Below are 21,494 nucleotides of genomic sequence, written 5' to 3' on the forward strand. Positions count from 1 at the left end.
TTAAACCAAAGAGAAAGTAGAGGAACGTGACACATAACTGTGAACTGGGCCGGCAGGGCCCACAAGTCTCAGGTGTCCTGCCAGTCCAACACAGTTTCCAGCCATTTTATCCTAAAAGTCTGAATATACATACAAATGAGCTAAAATAGAGATGAAAAGGGGCTTCGCACCAGAAGTAAAATAGAATCCAAAATTGTTTTTTTTTTTTTTTTTTTTTTTTTAAATATGCAAAAAGTAAAACAATAAAGCGAGAAAGGCGAGGTCATTTCGTTCTGAAATGTCTCCACAACTGTGGAACCAGCTAATGAACAGGCTTAATTCCAATAATATAACTACTGATGCATCGGTGAATTTTATCTGAAACAGCAAAGGTGGTGCTTCCTACCAGGTAATGTTGTGATGGTGAAGTCTAATTATGCCTTTAAAAAGTGGTTTTATAACTTCTTCGACAATCATAATATACTGTACAAAGATAATGCTACAGTTAGTTTAGTATAAGTATTGGTATATATTCAGTGTTTTTAAAGTGAGTGTATAGACATGTCTGTGTATCTGTATATACAAGGATGTTATTTGGGAGGATTGAATTTAATGGACATTAGTCCTTTTTCAACCCAAATTAACTATGTGACTATGTACCACAACAGAAAATGAACACGCTACCAGGATGGGAATGTGGCTTGTGGCATAAAAGCATGGCCTACAGGGAAAAAGTTTATTAGATGAAAGTGGGGAACATGGGCATATTTATCAAGGAGTGAAACTAGAGGTCACAGTCCCCAAAGTGGAATTCTTCTGCTCTCAATTTAATGCTAAACTAGAAGTAACAAAACGATTTGTGCATTAGGATCACTATGCTTCCTTTAGGGCATTTGAATGTAGAACAAACACACATAGGGGTATATTTATGATGCTATGTTGCTCATAGCGGCCAATCAGATGCTTTGCTTTGGTTTTCAAACTATTGAAATCCAATTGCTGCTTGGTTGCCCTGGGTAACATCACCAGTAATGCTTCACAACACTTTTTACAAAGCATGATAAATATACCCCAAGTATCCCTGAATTATTTGCAGATTTACTGTGCTGTTTATGCAAACAATTTTGTAGCAGAGTATACATTCCCTTACTTGTGTTATTGTGACAGATGCAGAGGACACTGGGAATGTCTGGCATGTACTGTGGTCTCATTCCTTTGAAAGGAAAGAGGGAACAGGAGCCAAAGTATTATGTACTGTGATGCAAAGCAGTGAGACAATGAAGGGAATCACAGGACCCAGCTGAGACTAAAAGGTCACAGATAAATAATATAAAAATTTCCTTCCAATAAGGGGAGGCAGGAGAAGAAAGAAATCCCTTTTATGAGCAGTCTGAGATGCTTAGAGGCAATGAACATGAAAGATATTAATCTGCTGTAACTCTCTGGTGCTTCAGGGACCCTTTAAAAACCATTTGCCTGCGAGAGGCTCTGGTCCTTGCTAAACCTAAAGCTGAGCCTTTTAAGAGCAGGGAAAATCATCCAACCTTATAGCTGCTTATTAAAGTGATACTAACACTACAAAACTACTCTTCAAAATATGAATGTACATTAAAAGTTACCTATAGGTCATGTTGATCATTTTTCCCTGATAGGGCTGCTTTTGCAAGTAGTTACTTAAAGTTCCTAAACCCGACTGTTTTGCCAACCTGACTGTCCCTTCTCAACCTGTCAGTTATAGCTTCTAAACAGACTCCTGCTGCACAAACATTGCAGCCTCCGCATAGGAATATGGGGATTGAATGTATAATGTAAAAGCACTGGACAAATAATTGAATGACAAAATTATAAATAGCATGCAAAGACAGGGTTATAATAGTTGTAAAAAAGGGTTTAATTTCTCCTGTCAGTATCTCTTTAAGAGGAGGAAGTTTCTAGCTCTGGTTGGACATTTTTTTCATATACCAGGGACAGTCTTTTATGTCACATACATACGCAATGATACATTCATGGCATAAAGTAAGTTCATTCTCTGACCGGATTGTTTCTATATCCTGATTGTTCTGCAGAGCTAATTTTGGGAAATTTTACATATAAAAGCCTCTGTTACTTTAAGCCAGGCTGACATCACAGTTTTTTCAAGTTAAGAATAATGGTAACTAGTTACCTCAAGGGACTACTCTAATATTTCCATTACCTGTTGGAGGATGGATGGAGTTAGGGATTATTACAACTAAAGTGACACAAAGGTTTTTTTTTAAGACCAACTTTGCCCATTAAATTGCAATCCACAATGCCCTTGTGCCTACAGCAGGGGCAGATTAACTGATGGTAGAACCCTGGATGTGGCCCTGTCCCCACCCTTAGGTGGCAGTGTAAAGGCACTCAGGGTGAATCTGTACCTGCCAGTGCAGCTAGTTGGAGCTGTGGAAAAGAGCGGATCCGTTTCTCCCTGCCTGCCTATAAAACACAGGTGGAGAGAAGCGGAGCCAGTGCTTTGTGTGACTTTGCCCAAAAAGCAATGAATGTTGAAAGGGAACCTGTCACCATGTGAAATAAATCATTCCATATTCTTTTCTATTGTATTTGGCAAGCAAAGTAAACTTTACTTACACGACGGCAGGTGCCATTTATATGGACAATGTTATTAATACAAGACCTGATGCTCATGTACAGAATACATAGTTAAACACAGTGAGGAGGGAGGGGGAATGAGGAGTCCAGTCATATCTAGGAAGTGCTGAATGGAAAGTAAAAGTAACTGCCTGCCCCACCTGTATGCCTTAGGCAAGGAGGTGGGAAAGGCAAAATATGATCAACAGCTGAGATTTCTAAATTAGTTTTTAACAGCTATGGATTTTTGAATTTTAAAAAAAATGGGTTTCATGTTTAATTTGAAAAAATTACTTTGCTTGTGCAGCTTTTTATATGTGGGTGACACATTTTTGGATTTTTTTTTTTGGTGCACATCTCTGTTAAAAAAAAAAAAGGAAAGGTTTAATCAGTGCCTAACATTTGCCACCACCCCCCCCCCTCCCCCGTAATTATACATTTTCCTCCTTCTTAAATGTATCTGTTAAATTGCTATCAGAGTGTTTACAGAAACACACTTACCTTTTTATTATGTAATGTGTACAATACAGAGAATTGGTTGACTGCCTTAATGACTGCTTAGCATCACCCAACATTACACACAGCTGCTACATGTAGATTGCCCTTATATACACAGAGTCCAATGACAATGCATTGCTGATGTGCTGGCAGGAAATACTGTGCAATAGGTTTGCAGTAGAAATGAAGCAAAGCACACAAGGCTGGCATGCACTATGCTCTCAGAAGCAGTTATTAAGGCAATAAATAAACTAGGATAAAAGGAAGAGGAAGATCAAGTAGAAAATCAAATGCAGATTACCAGGGCCTGTTCCAGGCTTATGATTTAAATACTTGACTATATCACACTTGCATTTGCCAGCACGGCATACATACTTTTAACAGTTGTTATTTCTTTTGTGCGCCTTTGACAAAGAAAAAAAAAAGAGCACACCAAGTTTTTATTTAGTAGGTTCATTGGGGAAAAATGTAGATATTTCCCATTGACATGAAGCACTAAAAAAAATCACTGACTGCCAACTACTACTGCCAATTTTATTAAAGTCCAATAAGTAGGGAAGAATGGAAAGCCGAGGATGTGTACTGCATATTTAGCCCAAACAAAATTTAATATACATTACAACAGGGGTATTAACTGAACCCCCTAACCAAATGAATAATTATAGTTTAAAAAGATTCTCTGCATGCAGAGAGTAATCACACTAACTGACTGTCAGACTTACAGACTACAGAGGAGTTATAAGTGCCTGATGGGAGGGTGACTGTGTTGTTCTGGGGTACTCTGCCATGTAAAGCCTGCATTTCCAAGGCATGGCTACCAAAGCTAGGCACACATTATACAGACACCTAAAACTGGAACTTATGCAGATTTGTAATTGCTCTGTCAGTGCTCCTATTATAACTTAATATTGTGGTCTCTAAACTGCATTTGCCCTGATAAGTAAGGTTTCTAGCCACTGCCCACTCAAAGGCTTGAAACCCACCCAGTAAAGCTACCCCCTCCAGTCTTTACACCAAGCATTTTTTAAAGTGCTTTACAAAAGAGAAAAATAGAGGTCATACTGCACCAATGAATGCAAATGAAAGCAAAGCCCTTGTTATATATTTTTTTGTGATACAGTTGAGTTACACAACAAGATTTGGCACAAGTCATCTACACAGGCTTATATGCGTATTTACGTAAATAATAATTGAACTGTACAAAATACTTGATTTATAAGCTTATCAGCACAATCTAAGATAGGAATTGTCAAAACAAACTAATATTTTGTCAGCAAGTATATTTTAAGGCTAAATGAAAACATTCCCAGCAAAGAATCCTGGTGAAGGCTCAGCAGTAATAAACTATTATACATAAACAGGCATTTATAGGTTTGCGTGTTGGATACACTTCAATCTCTAAGAGATGATATCCCAATCCTACATATTTCCACTAAGAATGATGGGCTACCATCTGAGGCCTGACCTCTGCCCAAAAGCAGGAATTATTTCTCAAACTGGATTAGCCCCCTCTGACACAGAAACACAGGAAATCTGAATTGAATTCTGTGCAACCAAACCCAATGAGTCAGACCATTTATGTCAAAAAGGCAGATTCTTTAATAACAAATATTCTCAAGAATAAAGATTTCAAGTAAAGCTACGATAATTCAGAACTCAGTAAATATGCGTGGCTTTATTCTTTGAAGGTGTATTTCTTCTTACAAGTTATTTTATTAATTTAACATTTTAATAGGGAGCAGACAAAAGAGGAGAATGATAAATTCCGGATTAAAGTTTATTTGATAACAGTTTATACAATTATGCCTTAACACTTTATTTGCCCGATTCTAAAATGGCAAAACCTAGCAATAAGAATAAATTGTCTGGAAGCTATTAAGCGCCCTTCGTAATTTTATCTCCCCAGAAATGAAAATTCATTGTATAGATGTCATTTTAGCATTTGAAGCTAAATAAATGTGCCTGAACAGTGCAAGATACCACCCACCCATTCATAAAGTTTAGTGGGAAAAATGTTTAAGTTGGATATGGTGCTGTATTATTAAAAGAGGTGACGGCCCATTATTATGGAGAACAAAGTTGAATGTGATTTCCTGTATGCACAGATAAAGGGTGCCTGTGTTGCAGTATCTGGTTTGTGTTTACTAATAGTGTTTGTGGGTTGTGGAAAGATTAGAAGCAAGCCCAGATGGTGCGGGAGGGCAAAGCTTTTCTCCCTCTGAGAAGTAAAGCTTCAAGTCATAGAGAAGAGCAAGGATTATTTAATTATTTAGCATCTTATATTCCTTCTAAGAGTGAGGCCACGGTTCCTCTAAAAGCCTCGTTTACTGTGACTTCCCCTGGGACAAGGAGAGCAAGAGATGAAGCATGGTTGTTTCTGTGGAATCCCAGACAAATGTGGGTTTAGCTGAAAACAAGACATTTATTTTAACCCCTGATATGATGGGGTGCTTTTTTTTTTTTTTATCAAACTGATTTATGTTAGAGTGGGCCTGAATTTTCTACTCATAATACCTAAACTGTGTGTTATGCTGTGGCCCTGCACTAGTAAACCTCTAAATGTAACAGACGCCAGATTAAATTAGACACAGCAAGGAGTACATATGGATGGGGAGGCCACTTTATACTTATTGAAGGGTCTGCGCCTCTTAGCACCTGAGCAAACTAATGGCAGCATTATGCTTATTAGATTAAATACTGTATAGATGGCTGACAAAACTGTTAACCAATACATCAGTCATGAATGTAGCTAGTGTCTCCTAGGATTTCAAGGAACACCAGTCGCACAATGGAACAGGAAAGAACAGGAATAGATTTTATATATATATATATATATATATATATATATATATATAATGTTCAAGGACATACTGTATTTATACACATGGCAATATAAATATGCAAATACACTTTGTTAAAGCATGTTCTCTCATACTCTATACTCCTATATAACCCATACCTATATATATTTAGGGTTATAGACACAGCCCAGTTATTCTCTATACTAGGCCAGAATATTATGAAATTATGACGCCATATAAAAAGGGCCATAAAAATCTCTTGGAGGGTGACATGCAGCCCATTGGTTGGGCATAACTGAGCTACAGTAACCAGAAGCCTACTATAACATGCAAGGACATTTTCTACTAAGGGGCCTCTCTATACCCTTGTGCCCAAAGTCAGTGTCTTCTTAGCAATACCCTAATGACAGCACTGTACAGGTATATTATGTAAAGCTCATATGTTATCACTCAGTTCATAAACTAGAGAACTGGAACACTTTTCATATTACACATTTGGCAATTCTATGAACACAGTGCCGCAATGATGTTGTTGCTTTCCACCATGGCTGTGACATCTATGCACCCATACATTAGTTACATTGCAATACCACATTATCATATTACTGCTGCTGCACTGACAGCAATGTTTCTTTCTTTTCGAGTGCCCAAACAACATATTTTGTCTATCCTAATAAAATCAGTGAACAAAACTTATTGTGTGCACACAAAAATGTGTGGCCCTAAATAAGAATACAATTTAACACAAAACTCTTTGTCTGCACCACAACTTGTGCGCATAGGCCTCAAATACTGTGTGAGCACAATATAGAGATAACATTGACTGACACCCCTTTAAAAGGTTCTGACATTTTTTTTATACATCCTGTTAATATGCCTCCATTTTATAAGTTTCTGGGTGCATTTTACTATTGATCTGACCCCTTTTGGTGCCACCCAACTCCAGTGCTAGCTTTCTACATGCAAACTTCTTTTTTATACAAATTTCTGACCTCCTCTGAACTAAAATGTTGACATTCTTTTTGATTCAGGCATTTGTACATCAGGACCTGGTTTTGTGACTGTCTGTCTGTCACACGCTAATTTTCAACTACTTAATAACTTAAGTATAACTCATTTACTATGGCTTAACAATCATCAGCCTTTCTTAAGCTAACTGGGGCATACTTGAGGACTCCATTCTTGCCCTAACAGGATTCAAATTATTTCTGATTGATTGCTGGTCACAATCAGGCACTGCTATTTGCACCTTACATCAAAGTCAAAAAGATTTTCCTGTGACAATGACAGGTGAAAAAAAAGTGGATTGTGGATGAAAAACGTGGCTTTCACAACTATAGCCACAAGGAAGTAACAATATTTGCCATTGTTTCAAGGGAGACAAAAGTTTTTACAGGGGCAGTAAAGTGGCCATAGTAGCCAGCAGCACTGCCTCAGGGCTGGGATAATGGATTCAAACCAGATGATATCTGCATGGAATTTGTCCTTGCCCAGTTTGAATGGTTTCCTCTGGGGTTCTGGTTATTGTGCATGCTCCCAAAACCTACTGGTAGGTTAATGAGACTGACTCTACTGTGTGTGCATAGTAAGGATCTTTGACAGCAAGCTCCACTGGGACAGCAGTAATTGTGAATGATGAATATAAAAAAAAAAAAAAACATTCCATAATATCTTCTTGCTTTGTAAATAGGGATGATAATAATATGAATCTGAAGAGGTTAACATTGCTGCCTTGCAACACTAGGGGCATATACTTGATGCTCAGGGCACCCTTTGCAAGGAATTATTGTGTTCAACATCAGAGTCTGCCAGTTAGTTGCCCAGTAATGGGTTAAAATATACTTCTAGCTAATTATCTGTTTCAGTACAATTCTCACATATATATTTTTGGCAAAGGAGCTCATTTCGCCAACTTGTTATGTACATTTTATTGCAATAGCTGCTCCATCTGTATCTTTTGCTCCCACTGTGACATTTGGATTTTAATGTTTAAACAAACTGTAGAGCTCAGCACACCTAGAGACTCCATAAAATACACATTCATCCATAAACATTACTCCAGAAGTAGTACATTTTTTTCTTGCAATAAATGTGTGGTCACGATGCAAAATGAATAAAAAGTATTTTTTTTTTAAAGCAGAATGGCTTAAAAGGGACTGAAGCATTAAAAAGCAATTTCCTAATAATAGAGTGGATCAATCATTAGCAGTGACACAATTTGCTTTGAAAGGAGCTACTTAACCGAAGCTGAAGCTATCACAACGCCAGTACCTGAGTTATGTTCCCTTCGGCCCTGCCAGATATTTTTAATTTACAGTAAACTGCTGCTACTCTCATTACATCAGCTGGGACTTGATTCACTGCTAATTCATTGCTCTCTCTCTCCTTATTCCAAATCCCGCAAACATCTTAATGCCGATAAAATCACCAATGCAATCATTTATGGTACACAAGTTACATGCATATCTCATTTTCTGATGCTGCAAAGCAATGATGGGTGCAAAGTTGCAAGAAACTAGCAGGCTCTCATTGGTGGGGGTTGTCTTAATATGCAAAACATTGCAGCTGTTTAAAATGAAGTGGCTGTACTTTCTGGGTTATTTAATTTAAATCTATTTCTTTTTCAAGCATCAGTTGTTTGTAGCATAGCAATACCCAGTGGTGTAGCCAAAGGAGGAGTAAAGGGTGGGAAAGTGGTACTGCATGTAAGGCATCTATCCAATGATTTTCAGCAGCAGTAGCTTTTGCAAGGTGGGGTCTGAAAAAGAATGACATAGTTGTAAGATAAAGGAGAATATAGGTTTTATCAAAGTATTTTGAAGGATTATATATATATATATATATATATATATATATATATATTATATATATTATATATATAAATCTTCTACATGTCATTTTTACCCTGCACCTACAGCAGTCTGTTGATTATTGAAGAGACTTTTACCCAGACAGACCTGTCTGCGGATGGGACACTCCCCTTTTATCTGATCTATAACCCCAATTTGTGTCCCCAATATAGATAGGCCTAAGGCGGGGTGAAATAAGAGGTAATGGGTTAATACTTATTTTAAGTAGAAAAAGAAAAACTCTTACCCGCACACCCTGACTGCTTCCACAATACTAATAAACGGGCTCAGCCTTTCTGAGAGAACCTTGTCTCAGAGTTTTGTTTGCGACAAGGCATGTTGGGTTAGAAAACATACCAACAAGTCCGGATTTGAGTGCAGCTGCTCGACATTTATGAAGATTTGGTAAAACTTATTTTATAGACTGCAAGTACAGTTAATTCAGCAGTCAAAGAAAATATCTGTTGTCAGCACAATTCTCACTTTCTGCCCAGTTCTGAGGCACAGATGATTCAGAAACTGCTTACCCCCAGCTGCAGCAAAACATACATTAATTTCACATATAATAAATTCTGTCATGGTACAAAAACCATGGACAGAAAGTGGTAATGTGTTCCACTGCAAGTAGCAGAGAAGACTGAACCATTGGTGTACAGTATTTAAATCCAACAATATCAAATTCACAGGCCTTTGACTACTAGGAGTAAAAATCCCAGAATTCGCAAGGAGCCTCTAAAATTTGGTACCTAAAGAAATTCACCTGGCACCCAATGAGATGCAGTGACTGTTTTCTTGTCTTGGAAAAGCTTCTTTTTATGTTTTTAGTAATTACTTTAAAATTAAACAACTCTGCAAAAGCATAATAATGCTGATCATCTTATGTTTGCACGGAATATGAAATGTAAACCTTAATAACTTTTACACAGAAGTGGTTGCCACATATTACATTTTATTACATTACAACCTCATTGCTACCTATTGCAGACACAAGCACATACTGTGTGTATGTAGCAAAAAAATGTTATAATGTCTGTCTAGCTATTTGCTTCTGCCTATCTATGAAACCTCTGTCTATTGAGAGAATGTACTAAAAGTTAGCAGAAAAAATTTAACATAATAAACGACTATGGGGCCGATTCACTAAAGGGGCAAAAATGAGTGTAATTTATACCATGCGGTAAAAATATCATCACTTCATATATTTGGAGAATTAACGATCAATTCACAAAAAAGACACTTGTCTGAGTTAAGAAGTGATGTTATTGTTGTTATTTATGTTGCGATGACATATTTTTAAGCAATATTTTAAACCATGCAATATATAATTTCATAGCACGTGATAGCTAATTACGCATGGAACTGTTACTTTCTGAAAACTACCATCCCTGAAAACTTGAGGATGCATCACTCTAGGAAGATCACATACTTGAAAAAATCCGACTGCAAACTCCATCTTGTCACCACAGACAATCACCAGCTGCAATTTTGTTTTTGTTTTGTTTTTTAAAGTGATGTTCCCCTTTAATATTGTTTGCCCCATCCTGGAAAGTGGAGTGCAATTCATAGAATTTAATAAAATGTCTTACTGTAAAAGTTATTTACTCTTGCTCCAAACAATATACCACCTTAGGCAAATCTTAGAAATGTGCTATGCACCTTTAAAATCTGCAATATATAAAAACTAATGAAGAGTATTGTATTGCCAAGTATCACTCTGGAAAATATCACAGAACAAATAAAAAGTTCCTGACATAATTGAAAACTGTAGATGTAGCACATAGTTACTTAAATTATATTACCAACATATCGGCCAGATTCAATATGAGAAAAAATGTATCTGCTAATTAAATTCCAAGTTTTTCTTATTAACTAAAATCAAGGCCATTATCGTATATAATGCTGCTTCAGAAAAAGCAACAACAAAAAAGATTTTATATAGTGCAAGAAGTACAAAGCTTCCTTGCTACAGTGCTTGTTTCCCTTGAGCCACTATATACCTTTACTTAAAAAAAAAAAAAAGGAAAAAAAATCATTAAAAAATATGCAGTCACATTATGCAGCTTGCACCATGATTTGGCATCTCCCCACTCAACTTAATTTTCTTGACCCTATGCCTTCTTTTCTACTCACACTGTGTTGCTGAGCTTACTCCAGCTCTTACTCACTTTTTTCTCTCCATTCACGCAGGCCTATGTCCTATGTTCTAAGCCTATTCTTAAAAAGGCCAAGCTTGATCCATCCTGTCTCCCTTTTACTGCTTGTTTCTACTGCCTCCTAGAACATATTACTAAATTCCTATACACCAATAATCTGTTAGACCCATTGATATCTGGTTTCCAGACTGCACACTTCTGAGACTGCATTGTGCAGAGATACAAATGATCTTTAGGTTGCCAAAACCAAAGATCACTTTACCATTTTAATACTCCTCTGTACTTGGTCTGTTGTTATTCTCCCTATATATTCTAAATCTGATTGGTTGCTATGGACAACATCACCATTGATGTTGGCTTCTACACTATAATATATATCCCCTCTGTCTTTGGGAGATCCATCATCCACTCATTTAGCTTTAAATATCATCCTTATGCTGATGATATCCAAATATATTTACCAACCCCTTTATTAACAGTCAAAAATGGATCTAATTGCCTTCTAGCAATCTCCAACTGGATGAACCAACACCACCTCAAACTAAACCTAACAAAAACTGAACTGATTATCCTTCCACCTGACCTTGGTCCTTCTCCCACCTCTACTATTTCTTCTGATGGCATGTGCATTAACCCTGTCAACTCAAAAGCAACAGGTAAGAATCTCTCATCTAGACTACTGTAACTTGCTACAAACTGGCATCATTAGCTTCCATCTCTACTACAATTCAGTCTGTATTACATTTTGCTGCTAGAATTCTCCTCCTCTTATCCAAGAGAGTACAGCCCCTTATCCTGGCTTCCCATAAAGAATAACTTACAAAGTCCTTCTCCAAATCCCTTCACTCTTTTGTACCTCACTACTTCTCTTCTCATCTCCATATACTCCTGACTGACTCCTCCTCTGCTCCTTTCAGAAGCACCACCTGGTCGCTCCACCCACTACTACTGCTGTTTCCTGCCTCTCTATTTCAGCTTCTTATGTTTAAAATGCCATCCCTGATCTTCCATCAGTCTCTTCAACAATTATCTTGTAAACTACCTCTCAAAGAACTCACATTTGACCCAGTTTTGGTACTCATAATGCAGCGACAACCACTGTAACCTGCAGAACTTAATATCCTCCTATTTGTGTCTGTAAGTTACCCACCCACTTAGACTGTAAGCTCTATGGGTCATGGGTCTCATTCCTCTTGTCTCTTTACACTTACCACTCTTTATGTAACTGTACTTCTTATTTATTATTGTACTTAGTATTTCATTGCAGTTTTTATTGTAATAACCCTTGTTTGTTTTATTATTCTACTCTGCTGCTGTACTATGTACATAAGCAGCACTTTATCATAAAATAAATATTTTTATTTTATTTATATACCTATTTATTGTACATCACGGCAGAATATGTTGGTGCTTTATAGACATGTGTTATTATTATTAATAATAATAATAATAATAATAGTAGATCAGTCCTTTATTTGTCAATACCAGTACTCACCAATTCCCTTGCACTTTCAGACTTTTGAAGTTCTCTATGGATTTTTCTTAAAGGGGTACTCCATTTGAAAGTTATTTTTTGCATAGTAAAAAAGAAACTGTAATTCTAAGACAATTGTTCAGTGGTTTGAAAAGAGAACTAAACCCTAATGTCTAAAAATGTTGTATTTTATATACTAAGCTGACTGGACTGGCTTAAGGTTCAGCATCTCTATAGTAGTAATGATACAGGTCCTTCCAGTTGTCACAGGAGCTCCCCATGTTGGATTCTGTTAGAACTGTTGGGACAGTGCACATGTTTAGGGGTCGTCTTAGATTATCAAGCAGAAAATGAGGTTGGCCTGTCATATAAACTGATGTTACAGGTCTGATTATTAAATTCTGATGCTAATTGCACTGGTTGCTGCCACATTATGTGAATCTGAATTATTAATCAGGCTTATACTGTTACATTTATTATATATATATATATATATATATATATATACAAACACACACACACACACACATACATACATACACAGTATATTGTGCGTCAGTCCCTAAGCTCAGCAGCACAGAGCATGTGCAGTGACTCAGCAGGAAATCAGCAGAAAAGAAGATGGGGAGCTACTGGGCACATCCTTGGATCTTCCCTGCTAAAGGGCCGTGGGTGCCTTGGGCTGGTACAGAAGCCAAAAACATAATGTACAACATTTCAAGCTTATTTCTTTAGTGAAGCTTTAATTTTCCTTTAATGTTATTTGTAACTTTAATTGCTATTGAAAGCAGGGTTTGTTTATTCCCTTTCTTTTCCTGACTCTTAAAAGCAATGCAACAGGAGTCAGCTCTCCTCTAGGTCACAAAATCAGCTTTAATCAGCTTGCAACATTGTTTTCAGTGTCAGGAATGCAGAAAACATGAGCAATCAGAGATACAGCTTTCAATTGCAATTACATTTTTTTTTTAATAGTTTTTTTGGTGGAGGACCCTTTAAACGTACAATGTATTCTTCGCAATGGAAACAATCTAACCCTTCTTGCTTACTCATCAGCCTAATATAACTTTGTAAACACATTCCTGGAACTTACACCAGGGCTTTATTAAATAATAGAATTATTCGCAGATGCACATATGTAATGCAACTGTAAACAGCTATGTGAAAAACAGTTGCACAGCATAGCACCAATACTCAGTTAGGGGCAGGTGTCTTACAAATAACATCTGCCCATCTAGCATTGAGATCAGTCACACAGCTTGATTGTACAGCACACAGAGGAAATGTGTTTATACTCCTACAATGTTAATAGGCTAGTATTATAGAATTCAGATTTAAAGCAGCGCCATAATGAAGAAAGGGATATTTCAGGTAGCCAATTTGCTCACAGATTCTGCCTTTGATCTTAGCCAACAGGCTGAGCTTGCTGGTGGGGTGCTGTAAGTCTCCCCTGCAACAACTCTCCACTTAGCCTGTTAGATGATTTAAACAGTGGGAAAGATAATAAATTAGATAGTGAAATATGTACCAGGACATAATCCTTGCCATCATTTTCGGTGAGTGCGCCTTGGTAGTGTAAGTGGAAATGCAAGATAAAAGCAAATGCGTATGACTGAGTAGCTACCGACTGTAATGCATGTTTTTTGCTTTATACACATAATGTACAGTAATAAAGGGAAAGCAGCCGCATCTCTCCTTATTTATCATAAGGGAATAATCCATTGATTTCTATGGAATAAATACTATCTGAAGGTTAAAATGTATTTGATGTATTCATTTTCCATAAAAGCAATACATATTTATGTACACAGACATTAATTATTATAACTTCAGATATTGGAAATGGCATTTGCTATTCCTTAGGCGAGTCAATGAATTCAGAGGATCTGAATCTTTCTTTGCTGTTGTGAGTAGCTCAGTTTATGGTGCAACTTGTACAAACACTTAAGAAAAAATGATCAGTAAGGTAATCCCCTCTTTGTGTACAATAACAGGAATAGCAGTCTAACTTCCATAAGCAGGCCCTAGAACTGCTGAGGAGCCTGGAGGAGCATGGGGTCTGGACTATAAGGTCTGTTGTGTATTTGTTCCTATCCCCAGACACTTCAGGTCCCCATACATGGTAAGATCCGCTCGCTTGGCGAGATCGCCAAGCGAGCGGATCTTCCCCCGATATCCCCACCTATGGGTGGGCGATATCGGGGAGTTTGAAGTTAAAAAAAAAAAATAATCCGATCGTTTGGCCCGATTATGTAGGCGGCAATGGGGCAGTCGGTTCGGGGACCGCATCAATGAGCCGATGCGGTCCCTGATCCGACTGGGTTTTCTAAACTGGCCGACCGATAGCTGGCCAATTTCAATTTCTGCAGCGAATAGGCAGCTGAAAGTATGTGGAGTTGAGGAGGGACTTTCTGCCAGTGCAGGCCACGCCCCAAAAATCTCTTTTCTGGGTGGTCTGGTCAAGTTATGCCACTAAACATGAGCAAAGTGTGATCCAATAGTCCATGGTTCCCAATGCGCAGGTAGAATTTGCTGATCTGCTGTTTGAAAGCAAACATCTGAGTGGCTGTTTAAAGTTAACGGGCAGACTTTGTGCCTTTCATTTTATTAGCCCAATGCCATGCTAAGACTGCCCCAGTGTCTATTTGTGTATTTGAGTTTCTGCCCCAACATATGAAATAACTATAATATATTGTAAGTAAACTCCAAGCTTCTGCTGCTAAGTTTCACACATAAGCAGGTAAAGAATAATAAGACATTCAGTATCACAACGTTAATGCATGAGTTACAATGTGTTTCAGAATTCTTTAATGCAAATTCAATATTCTAAAGAACAGGCTTTATCATTTTTTTTTTACAAATGGTTTAAGATAACTCACGATTTGATATCATGTAAAATGAAGTATCAGTTCCTGCAGTTGACTAGCAAAGGATGCTGGGATTTATATATAAATGACATCTGTATCATAAGTTGGAGATCCAGACAATAGGATTTAAGTCTACAAGCAATCTCATCCCATGAGCAACTTATTGCACATTTCTATATAATCTACCAAATAACTTTCACCCTCAGCTTCCAATTTAACAGACAATATGATGAGCAACCTGCTTGATTACAATGAGAATGATCAACAATAAGTCATTATAGGAAAATGACTTATTCTGGAACAAATAAAACAAGTTATGTGTATGTGTATCTGTTAGAGAATGGAGTGGCTGATTCCCAAGGTGCGTCCCCATCATTGAAACAAAATGTGTATTCCCCTTGAGGCAATAACTATTTTGGAAACTTACTTAGCACAGAGGTATGTAACCACTCTGACAAAGTCCATATGTCTATTACACAGCAGCAAAATATTCCTCCAGGAGCTTTAGTATTCACCCACAAACATATTCATTTTATTAATCTATTAGAATAAATTCTTACAGTGTTATATAACTACTTCTCGGCTCTTCCAGTTTGGTCTTAACTATAACGTGACACTGTCATATTGGTCCAGAAGGATTGTTTGATCAGTTTGAATCAGTGCAGCCCAGCCACTTACATTTATTACACATATACTTGATTTATTACATGATATAGCAACGTCAGGCAGGCCACAGGTTTTTTAGAACATCAAGTGGCACGGGATGGCTCCCAAAAACCCAACTGTGCTACTTTGCTTTTATTAACAGGTACAACAAATGGCACAGTATGGGGGATTTGAGGAGGGAGGGTCCATTAGGGTGCATCTCTTCTTTAATTACTTAAGACTGTGGGCAAAAATGTTTTCTCATGTGTACCCTCTTAAGAAACTGTGCAACGTGTGGTCAATTGTGATTAGTCTCAAGCAATAGAACATTTTTAGCTTATTTACTAATTTACTATTCTTACTCACTAATGCAAATGCTAAGGGGAAAGTTTATAAAAATGTGAGCTTAGATCTCAATACATAAACACTCACCCATGGTTCTATTCATTCCTATGGGATTTTTAGAAGCATATTTATCAAATAGTGAGTTCTAACTTTCACCCATAGATAAATACACCTTTTAAAACACTTCTAAAAATCCCATGGGAATCAACTGAATGTGGATGAGTTTTCTGTATTAAGCTCTAAACTCACATTTTGATAAATCAGCTGTGTGTGTAAAATAGGCATCTGCAGGTGTCCAAATTAGCAGTTTGAAGGTTGTGATCAGAACCCCAATATAGTGGGAACATACAGATGTAGACTTGGTTATTTAATGTTCCTACACCTGGAGAAATGACCACAGCACTTCAATGGGATGGAAAAAGTGCCTTCCATATAACTAAGTAGAATAGACAAACTACATCCTGGATACCTAGTTGTTCTTAGTCATCATATTGAATAGTTAATTGTCCTCTTGAATAAAAACATGGAAAACTTTCTAAACTCTGACAGAACTAATGATATCTATATTTAGGTATGCCACCCCCACCCAGAATCTAAAAAACAGCACCTTCTCTTTTCTAATTTGTTGAATTGCATAAATGCAAGACATGTACATTAATGCAGCCTTTATTTTAGCTCCCTTTAATGTTTCAGAAATAGTATAATGTTAGTCTTGATCTACACTGTTATGTCATATAATTACTCAGATCAGAAGAAGTCCCTGTCTACATGTCATGGTGTCGACCTATAAATATCAACTATAAATATAAGAACAGCAAAAGAGAATTCAATATTTACAAGGATTTCCATTACGTTGCTGTTTGACCTTGTGACTACTTACACATACATACATATATATATATATATATATATATATATATATATATATATATATATATATATATATATATATATATATATATATATATATACTGGAGCCTCCACCTGCTATTGTGATGAATATGCAATAATCTGCATTAGCAATGTTACAATATGTAATGCATTGTGAACACTAACTAAACTAGCAGTTGATCTTACCTGACTAAAATACATCATCACTAATTTGTGGGGGGGATAACTGATTTCTTCCTCAAAGATACAAATTCATGACAGATTGGAAAGCTTTGTATCAGAATGAAAACATCAACCCACAATAAATTAGGCTGTAACTCATATCGAATGTACAGAATTCTTTGGCGGACTATGGTTTGATCTTGATTGTCACAATCATTGAAGATATGTGAAAATAACATTGGATGTCTTGTTTTTTTTCCCATCCCTGAAACCTGTTCTACATAAAGTACTAACTGATTTTATAAGAGGAAGTAGTGGTGGGGGGGGGGGGGGAGCGGAGATGCATTCATTGCGACTGTAAATTGATACAAGATTGAACTGAAGCCTATAATCTGTTTAATTGATGTTTTCAGCTTGTCATTGACAGTTTAGCTCATTACTTCCTCAAACTGTACATTTATAGCTCAGTAAATTGTACATTTACACACTCAACCTGAAGACTATATATATATATATATTTCTTTAAGTTTAGTCATAAAGCAAATTCACAAAAGTGGGGTACACTGAAATTTGAGTAAAAAATATTATTAGAGTTACAATGGAGTTGGAAAAATGGCAAATGCACAAAATCCTTAATCTAGTTTGTAAATGCCCTGGTTACACTTTAGAGTTAAACTTCCATTTGTAAAACACCACTTGAATTTGAAGTACTAAATGTCACACGTCTGGAGTACTGAAGCTGGTGTAGGTTTTGTGGAGCTATTAATGAAATTTTACTTGTGTTAAGTAAAAAAACACTGTGGCGTTTGAATAAAAATATGTTGGGTGTTAAGACGATGGTGAATTTGTCTTTTAAAGAATTCCTGGCGTAAACAAATTCACCACCCTTGGGCACAATAACCCATAACAAGAAAGCAGCAAGCAATATTTCGGGGTTTACCGACAGAATGATGTTGATTAAAACTTTGCACCTGTTATTTTATTACCTATAGCAGCTGCTACTGATTTATTACTGCTTTTTCTCCACCATATAATGCACCTATTACTATGTGTGTGCACAATTTTAGGTCAGGGAAGCAAAGGCATTTGTCCACGGTGCCCATTCTTAGGGTGGAAAGGCCCAATGGCTGGAAATGACTTTTGTAAAATAGCCAATTAAGCATAAATAGTTTGCTAACTGCCACTTTTTCTTTACTATAATGTTTTCATACCTAACAATAAATAAGTTAAGGATGTCTAATGGAAGCTGAAAGCTGTAGTTCAACTGGAAGCTACAGTGCTGGCATCCTTGATTGATGATTCAAGGCAGGGTGCTAGCCTTTAGCATTACCTTGAGCCCATTTTTTCTTTTTTTACCCATATATAATAACACTGGTATCAAGTATCTATAAGAATATACAATAACTATATACCAAATACAATGCTTTCCTACATGTGCCCATATATATTGCAACATAAGAGTGATTAGATCATTGTGAATCAGGCTAGTTGTATAGCTGCATATTCTGTTTTATGAAATATGTTTATTTCTCCTATAATTCACCATGTTACAATATATTTAGGTTGGAAGAGAGCTGATTGAATTTGCCAAGCTATTTCCACTTCTGCAGACATTGATAGATGTAGCAATGGGGAGTAATCTAGGCTCTGAGCTAGCTCTGAAAACACTACCATATTATATTTCTGTACCATGGTCTCATAAGCCAGCCCACAGAGCGATATCATGATTCAGACAGGATGGCAGAGAAGTACTTTACATCACAATGAGCTCAATAAGCACGAAAAAAAATGATAAAAAAAAATAAAATAAAATAAATAAAACTGTCCAAATCACAAATTATTTTAATGGGCAAGCTCATCCACACTGGCTATTGCAGAACTAGAAGTTCCAGAGTTCCGTTACCATCTCCGTTGTGATAGGTTGTGGTACTAAAGCTGTGCAATAGCTGGTACACAAGTCTGGCGTAGACAACAGTATTTGCTTTTCCTTTGACTGAATTGTAGAATGCTGTCCCTAGTGTCCAAATGTAATGCTGTACCCAGTGCAATATTAAACCTAGCAAAGTTCTATGGAAGATCTTAAAGTTACTAAAAGCAAACATGATTTGCACTCACTGCCTGGTAAAAATGCATGCAAGTTTTGTGATGTGTTAAATATTTAGAAATGTTTTAAATTACCCTTTCACTTATGGGATAGTCCTTGTAAATCCAAACTAAGGGACAAAACGCTGGCACAAAGTAACATAAGTATACTGAGAACAGGTACGTGAGTTGCATTTAAAATTATATTTAAAAGTGCTTAATATCACAGTACTTGCAATAACAGGCACGGCAACACTTATCAAGCATAGCGTCTGTATAAGAGACAGAACTCAGCTGCATTACAATAAAACCACTTGCCCTTTTTAGCCTTCCCATCTGCCTATCCAATTCATCCTATTCAGCACCCCTATAGTCTACTGGCAGTGCACACTATAGCATTTATAAAACTAACACTGCCCCCACCCCTTTTTCTAGCTGTTAAAATATGGTCCTAAGAGACCCTCAAAAGTCTGAACGAAATGTTTAGCATTTCCATCTGCATGTTCCTTTCCCTGCCCATTTGGATGTGTTCTATTATTCATAACTGACTAGAACTCTAGCTCCAGATAAAATCCTGGAAAGTGGAGGTTTTACTAGACTAGACAGTTTGTGCCCTTCTATGTACTCCTAAGGAGACTTTCTAACATATTTTGCTTTACAGGAGAGACAATGTCATGAGAAAAACTACAGATTTAAAACATCACAGAATGAACAGAATGCTTCTGATTTTCACAGAATTTTCAGTTTTCTGTGGCCGATCACTAAAAGCAGATAAGATGCAGAATGCTTTAAAGAGCCCTCTTTCCATTTATGATATGCATGCAGACACAAAGCATGCACATATAATTAAAAATAACTATTTCTTCATCCCAAAAGGATGACCATAAAAAAAAAAGAGAGAAATAAATAAATCATAAATACTTAGCCAATAATCAGTAAGATAGCTAATCCTTGTAATGCACTTTGTGGAAGATAAAAGTGCCCAGAAAAGAGACTCTGAAAGGCATGTTGGAAAGGATTTCCATTTCTTTGGGCTTATTATGATTACGTGCCCTGTGCCCCCAGTGCTTTGGCCAGACCTCGAGTGCAGAGATGGGAAACCGCATAGGTTTTTGCAAGGAGTTAAAGGCAGGATGTTCTGCACTGAGCAGCAAGAAGAATACATTTAGTCCAAGCACTTACTGGCAAACCAACACATTTGACCCCACTGCTGTTTTATTTTATATAAATCTCGTAAAAATAAAACACTGAGAAAAAAATACTCCGCACATGGTTGGATCAGGGGGCGCAAAAGGCACATTGTCTTCGAGATGCTCACATTAAGCGAAAGTGTTAAGCGAAGTAATGTGGGATAGGGATGTATTCTCAACACAGCAACCAAGCTTATTTATAAAACATCAGCTGAGTGGAGCAGCCAACTATCATTCAGATAGGGACACGCGGACAGAGGCAAAGTCTCAATAAAATACAGGTGTGTTCATATTGCCACGTGTATAGGGCTTTAGCGGGCATGCAGCAGCAATGCATTACTCAGCACTGGGTTACTATCCCCCTAGGCAGTGTAAGGCTATGCTAACCTATAGTGCATGCACAGACTGAAGGGATAGTACTTTACTGATAGCCACTGCACAAGCAAGAAGTCTCATATTAGGTATCTGGACTTAATTATTTGCATGTATGAAAAAGACCATGTTTCTGAGTAAAGATGTGCTGAGAGTATAGAACTAATTATGGTTTGGGAGATAGCAGTCTTTAATATCTAAAAGTACATAATGCTTGTTTGCCAACCTGTAATAAATGTGGTACAGTAAGGAAACACAAAAAACATGCTAAGTGTGGTGTTTTGTAATGGCTTTGGTACCTATTGGAAAAGCATAGTCATAGGTAGTTTACAGACAGCTTTTTCACCTGGCTAGTGAATCTGACTAAATGGCTAGTGACTGATTGGCTAGTGAATAGTCAATGCATAAGGAATCTCTTTCAAGAGAAATCTGGGCTATACTGCCCCTGCATGTCACACAGAACATTAGACTGCACATTAGACCGAGGAATCTGGTAGATATATCTGTCTAAGATGTGACCATGTGCTTGCCTTGTGTGCGTATATAATAAATAGTATTGAAGTATAATATGATAAACCG

The 21,494-nt window shown here is 37.0% G+C and overlaps 1 protein-coding gene across 2 annotated transcripts in view; it reads right to left on the bottom strand.

The window, feature by feature from the left end:
• The window catches only part of plxna4 (plexin A4), a 423,718-nt gene that overhangs the window by 399,846 nt on the left and 2,378 nt on the right, over positions 1-21,494 (bottom strand). The window lies entirely within an intron of this gene.

This window comes from Xenopus tropicalis, chromosome 3 (genome assembly GCF_000004195.4).
Source record: "Xenopus tropicalis strain Nigerian chromosome 3, UCB_Xtro_10.0, whole genome shotgun sequence".
Lineage (NCBI taxonomy): Eukaryota > Metazoa > Chordata > Amphibia > Anura > Pipidae > Xenopus > Xenopus tropicalis.